This window comes from Stylophora pistillata, chromosome 11 (assembly GCF_964205215.1).
Source record: "Stylophora pistillata chromosome 11, jaStyPist1.2, whole genome shotgun sequence".
Classification (NCBI taxonomy): domain Eukaryota; kingdom Metazoa; phylum Cnidaria; class Anthozoa; order Scleractinia; family Pocilloporidae; genus Stylophora; species Stylophora pistillata.
The window spans coordinates 18,246,727-18,253,655 of NC_142529.1; the positions used below are offsets into that span (position 1 = coordinate 18,246,727).

The 6,929-nt window shown below is 36.9% G+C and overlaps 1 protein-coding gene across 1 annotated transcript in view; it reads right to left on the minus strand.

The window, feature by feature from the left end:
- The window catches only part of LOC111340084 (angiopoietin-related protein 7), an 82,588-nt gene that overhangs the window by 26,921 nt on the left and 48,738 nt on the right, over window positions 1-6,929 (minus strand). The gene's annotated exons all lie outside the window — the stretch shown is intronic.

Genomic DNA, 6,929 nt, shown 5'->3' on the forward strand with positions numbered 1-6,929 from the left:
TACAGCCATTACTACTATCATTAACAAATCGTTAGAAGCCAGACTCTCTCCCATGTCCTGGAAGGAGGCACTAGTATGTCTGTTACTCAAAAAACGTGGTCAATATATCATATTCACAAATTTCAGACCAGTAAGCAATTCGGCTTCCTTATCGAAGTCGACACGAGCCTATACCCGAACACTCAATCAGCTTACAGGGTGCATCATAGTAATCTCAACTGCTTATGAAACGGCTTATGAAAATTAATAATGGTAATATGAATAAATAACATGTAACTCTTCTAGTTCTATTCGATCTTAGTGCTTCTTTCGATACATTCCAGCAAAATATCTTGCTAGAGGCACTCAATACGCTGGGACTTGAGGGCGCGGTGTCTAACTGGTTCTCATCGTATTTATCAGGGCGCAGTCAGAGCATATTAATTCGTGGGTGTCTGTCGAAGAAGTTTAATTTCAACTGGGGAGTTCCTGAACGTTCCTGTTTAGAACCACTCTTGTTTACCATTTCTACAAGTTCGTTACTAGATGTGGTCGGAAAATGTGTTCCATCCTGCCATCTGTCCACTGCTATGCAGACGATACCCAACTTTACGTCTCTTTCAACCCCGCAGATGAGACAGGTCACTTGGATGCCATTGCTGCTATTGAATATTGTATTAAGGCGATCAGGTGTGGACGCATGAGATTAAACTGGTGTTGCATGAGGAAAAACTGAGTTTCTTTTAATTGGCACGCAGCAGCTGCTCGCCGAATTTAATATTGGACACATTTATGTTGGCAAAGTAAATGTAGCTCTGCACTCTCCTGTTAAAAGCCTTGAAGTCTGGTTTGACTCAAATCTATCTATGATTGATAATATCACCAAGACTTTTTCTGCAGCGTTTTATTATCTTTATAACAGAAGAATTAGAAAGTATCTAACTAAACAATGCACGGAGACACTTATACATGCTTTTATATGTAGCCGCCTAGACTATGGTAACAGCCCCCTATTTGGAGTTCCCGAATGCAATTGACACAAATTTCAGAGAGACCAGAATGCAGCTGAGCTCATATTCCAGAAGAGCAGATTTAGTCAAATCACACCTATGATCAAGTCATTACATTGGCTGCCAGTAAAATATCGCATAGCTTTTAAAATTATCTTAGTTACTTTTAAAGTAATGCAAGGTCTTTCCCTACATAAGTGAGCTGATGTCTGTTACAGGCACCGGGAGATATGATTAACGTTTCAATGACGGTTTATTCCTTGCTCATTGCAAGGCCAAAAACTCACCAAGCTCGGCGACCGCTCTTTCCATGCAGCCGTTCCTAAATTGTGGAACGATCTTCTGGGCCCTATTACAAATACCCAATATTTAAACAAGTTTAAGAAAGCCATTGAGACTTTTTTTATTTGCAAAAGCGGTTTTATTCTTCGTACGTAATTTTATTTTAGTTTTTACATCTTCTTAGTGATCATTTTTTATTTTTAGTTTTAGTATATATGTAGAGTTGAAATTGAAACATTTAATTGTAATGCGCAATTGAAAATTCTTATATTGATAATTGCGCAAAATAAGTCTATAAATTATTAAATTATCACGTTATAATACATGCACGATTTCTTAACATTCCGCCATCAACGAACATAACATCGTACTTCATAAGGCTACCATCTGCACTCTTACAGGTAAGAATAAGACTGGCCTTTTAATTAATTTATGTGTCAGTGGAAGCTCAACGTAGTCAAAAGTTGGTTTCGTTTCCTAATATAAATTTGGTTTTCCTTTCGTTAGCAGTCTTATTTCTTGCTTTGTATTTTTTCTTAATTTTAATAAATTGTCTAGATAGCACGCAAGGTCTTGTCGGTAACATGAAAAAGTGCTACAAAGCTTGTATAAAGATATTTGAACTTTTGTGATTTTACAGTTTTCTTGTTCTGATTGTCTTCAATCTTATTACCGTTCTTCTCATAGAACGCCGGTTTAGACTTAGATTCCATGGCTCTCTTGTCACTCTCAGAACTAATCGAGGTTAAGAAAATATCGTTATCATTTTACAAAGCTTTTGTTATTTATCTATGCTCGGAGAGTAAAATGTCAAACCAATGGTGTTCTGCACAATTTTGCAAACTTTTAAGTATTTATTGAAGACTCAGACCTATGAAAATATCGATCAAGTTTGCCTATTTTTTTCCTCTCAAGTATGACTTTTAACTTTTATTTGCTCCAAGTTGAGAGATCATGAAAAATCCCGTTGCCGATGGGCACGATTTCAAAAAAAGCTCTGGACATCCTGCATCTTGCAGTACAGGTTAGCACTTTGAATGTATTATTTTCGGCATTCATGATCATCTTAGAAATTGTTGTATTATTAGCATTAGAGCTGCATCAAATGAATAATAGATCAGTAGCCATGGCTTTTATCCTCAGTTAGGCTCAAATTTTGACAAATGTGTGAAATTGGGAAGGAACTCAGCTGTTTAGTGAGGTCAGACAAAAGCACTATGTCTCCAAAGAACTGATTTTAAAAGGATTTTTCGATAATGTCTCCTGAGTATGCTCTCCTGTTACTCCAATGTGTGGCAAAAGAGGATTTTTCCTTACAATATCAATGCATTTTTATACCAGAGAATTGAGTGAAAAATATAAAGTAAAATATAAGCAAAGAATTGACTTTTGGATCTGAGGAAAGTTGAAAGCTGCAAAATAAATGTAGATAGCTTTTCTAAAGCATCAAAGAGTATTTGACGGTAGTACTGTGTGTTCCTACCAGACCTGTCCTGTATACAATTTCATTCTACAGCTGCGTATGTACGCGTTTTTTCCTCTTTAATAGTATAATCAAGTTATTTTCTGGAGGTAACACTAAACTGTTTATATAAGCACTCGCGCTTTATTGTCAGCCCAACCAAACAGTGAAGCATATCCTACTCATACATCAACCTTAACTTCGCGCTATTGTCGGCTGAACCTAACAATAATCGGTTTATGGGACTTATTCAGCATGTAAGAAACGTTCCCGCTGCTGTCATCCGAGCTAAACGATAACGTATTCACGCGACCTGTTCAACATTTGAACTTTAAAACATTTCCCGCTTTTGTAAGCTAAACCAAACAAAGAACTGTTTACGCAACTTATTCAACAGTCGCACGTTGAAAACCTTCGTGCTGAGCATTGTTGTCGGCCGAGCCAAAACTATTCATGCGATTTACTAAATATTCTAGTCAAGAAAGAATCCTTCATAAGTAGCTGCAACAACGATTGCAAAAAGGAAAGCAATTAACGATTTCAAAAAGGAAGCCTGAAAAAAAATTCAGGTCCTACTACCAATTGAGTAACGAAGCCACTTGGTCCCAAAAGGTGCAAATTTGTAGCTATCTTTGTCCTGTAATTCATTTTCCTCAATTTTGACGTCGCTTTCGATTTCTGGCATTTGTCTTCCTCTGTTACTTGTATTTACTCCCGTTTTTTTATCGAGAGTAATTGCAACCGTATACTCTGAAATAAAATTTGCGTGTTGGAACAAATGACAGTTTTTTTTCACAACAATTCAAACACACTGTTGTGATGAGATCTGGGATCGATTTTCCTGGAGTCACAAATTTCAAACTGGTTCCAATTGATAAAAATTTCCTGAAACTTCAGTTAAAAATATCGAATGCAAAAGAAAGTTTCCAGAATCTTATCTTGAAAATTCTTGCCAAGTTCTGGAGGTCGTACATTTTTCGGAAATTTGGAAACTCAGACAATAAACTCACCCTTTCATACGTAATGTGGACGACCTAAAGAAGCATCAACACAACCTTGTGAAGTTAATTCTTTCACAAATCTTTAACATTGCGAATATCACTATCAATTAGAGGATCATCTGTTGATCCAATACCAGATTCTTTACAGTAACATCATGAGAACTTTAGGCACTGCAGGCAGAAATATTTATGAGAACTTGAAAGTGAAAGGGTTAAAAGTGAAAGTCGGTATTTATTTCCCAGTTCAGCTCCTTAATCTCTCGCTTTGGCGTTTTCCCAGAGTGTTCGTTTTCTCAGAGAAATTCCATCTCAATCAAATTAAACCAAGAGATTATATGATCCCTTGATTAAACGGATTGAATAAAATGAAAACAATAGACAACATCCATTAAAATGGACTCTTGCTTTTCCGAGTGAATCACGGGAGGCAAGGATTGGTTCAAGAAATATTAGCTACATGCTACTGTGGCAGTGAATAGGAAGAGAAGGGAATGGTAAAAAATTGTAGCAGTTTTGAGTTAGTGCTAGTTTTGGGAACTGAGTCTGACCTTAAGACGTCGCTTTGTTTCACCTTTGCAATCAAGTGAAGCCATGATAGTCGCAAGTAAGCTGCAACTTTAGCAAATGCGGGATTCGAACTGGTGCCTACTCATACTAGTTATGCATTATTACCAATTGAGTAAGGAGGCTGCCCGCTGGGAGCGAGGTTAGCAGATTCTAACTCATTGCCAATTATGTTGCGTCATATTCCACCATGGGAAAAAAAAAAACCCTCTAAAATTGGTATCGATCCCAACGTATTGTTTTGTGTGGCTTCGTATCTGGAAAGCACGGGTTCGAATCTCGTCGAAGCCTGATTGTTTTTTCAGGATTCTGTTTCAATTGTGCAATTAAAATTTTCGCTCACCTGCAAGGGTTATGGCTTTATTTGATTTCAATCCGAAGGTCAGATAAACTTTACTTCATTACCAGTTGTTTCACATTTGTATTGAAAGTAACTTGCTTTCTGAAACTTAAATCCACAAATTTTCTGACCCCTAACACATAATGCAACAGAAAGCTACACTCCAGTTAGTTCTCTTGAGATATGTCGTGATAAAGTCGTATTCTAAATACCGATTGGCAAAGGCCTGGCTTTGGCAGCATGTTACATGACGCATGGGTTTTTCTCCCTGAGAAGGAACAACTAAGACTATAGTTTTTCCTTCTGTTGTTCATTTTACTTAGAGTCTCGTATGGAATACGTTAGCGGTAAAACTAAATTGTACTGCCAGTATGTGTCTTTGAATTAGTGTATTTAGACCAGTACTAACTGAAAAAGACATGCAAATTACGCCTCGTTGTTCCTGTTGCAAAAATGATGCACTTATTTCAAGGTCGTGGCCATCATCATGTTTTGAGTAGCAACAAGAAGGCAGGTATCATTGTAAGTAAGATATGTAATTTTAAGGACTGAAACATTCGCTTTTTAAATCCTAGGCCGTCTAAATGAAATTCGGCACAAAGGACGATGAATCAGCAAAATATTCACATGATACTTGTTAGGGAAGCCATTTTCAAAAACTGATTGTAGTTGTTGATCTAGCTTGCCAGTGACTCGACATTAACTTGGCATTTCCATCTTCCCAAGTGGGGAAAACTAATGATATATCTACGTTTCATCTCAGAAGCTTACTTTTTTGAAATCATTCACCGGCATGGCACTCAAGGATAATTCCTTTCTTTCCACCATGCAAATGCAACATGTTAAATGCCAACACCATTTCCATCTTCCGTCATAACTTTGATAAATTGACTTAATTGAGCGCGTGCTCCTCTATCAAGCAATAATTTTATCCGGCGACTTGAAAACGCGGCCACATATTGTGTTATTGATTTAATTAGCTCGCACAGTTATGAAAAAGAACAAATGATTTACAGGTAATTTACTTAAAAAAGCATTCTTGACCTCGGTGCCATTAAGCGAATGTCATAAATGAGCTATTTGATTATCACAAGTTTTATTCTAGAGAGATGTCGTCCTTTTGAACTGTTTCAAAAGAAACCTTACTCCCAACCATTTATATTATATATTCCGTGACATTTGATTGTACATTTTGTGACACAGCATACTCCTATTAGGGCGGAGTAGAGTATAAGAGCCCATAAAATACCATGTACTATCAAGCAATAAATCAATTGATCAATCAAGCAATCCAGGTCGGAGTGTTTGACGATTTCACTTCCGGACACAGATATCATATGACAGTTTAGGAACAGGATTAAGTCTTTTTGGTGGTTTTATCTGCATTTAAGAATACTCGCTAAGATGCAATTAAAAGGAAATGTTTTAGAATTACCATTAACTGATTTAACAGCTACGCCCCAGTAGCTTGATGCGGCATCTTATCAGAAGGATTATCTCAGTTTACTTCACATTGCAGTATTCATTGTGTATTGACACGAACGGACATCTAGAAAGTTCATTGCAGGCAGCTAGTGTAATATTCAATAACACCAATGAAAATTGTTCCTTGAAATGTTCTACCGCTGATTAAGTAATCATAAGGAAATTGTATACAAAACAGCCAAAGACACACACGATTGCTGGTTATTGTATGCAGCTGCACAAAAATCATTTGTTTTGGGTGAGGACCGACAAAAAGAAAGAAGAATTAAAAAGAAACTCTTTAGAAAATGTCTGTTAGTAGTAGGGTTTTACCGAAGCTGACTTTACTAAAACCTGAGTGCACTCGCTTCACTTTTTTAATTACCTTTTAAACCGCCTCCTTCGCTCTCCTCATAAGAACTGACAAAAGAGCATATGTTGTTGCTTTTTTTAACTAGGAAATACATATCTGCGGAAAAAAAAAATTATCAGCAACAAGCAAACCTCATCTGTTGTCAAATCGTAGCGGTAAGAAATTCTTATCGCATGAGACAGCTCAACGCTTTGATTTTATCGAAAATTTCCTAGATTGGGGCCAGACATACTCGTAGAAAAATTCATATTTCCATTCTCAAACTCGCACGGAAGGTTAACGATTTGTTAGACCAGACAATCTACCTTTAGAGGAAGTGAAAGACGACTTCCTAAACTAGAAAACAACAAACTTTAAGGATCGACGTTCAATTCGTTTGAAGATGTGCAGGTTCGTGAGAACTACGTAAGTGTACTGTAAGAATTTGAGATAAGTTATCAACCTAAATCTTAGG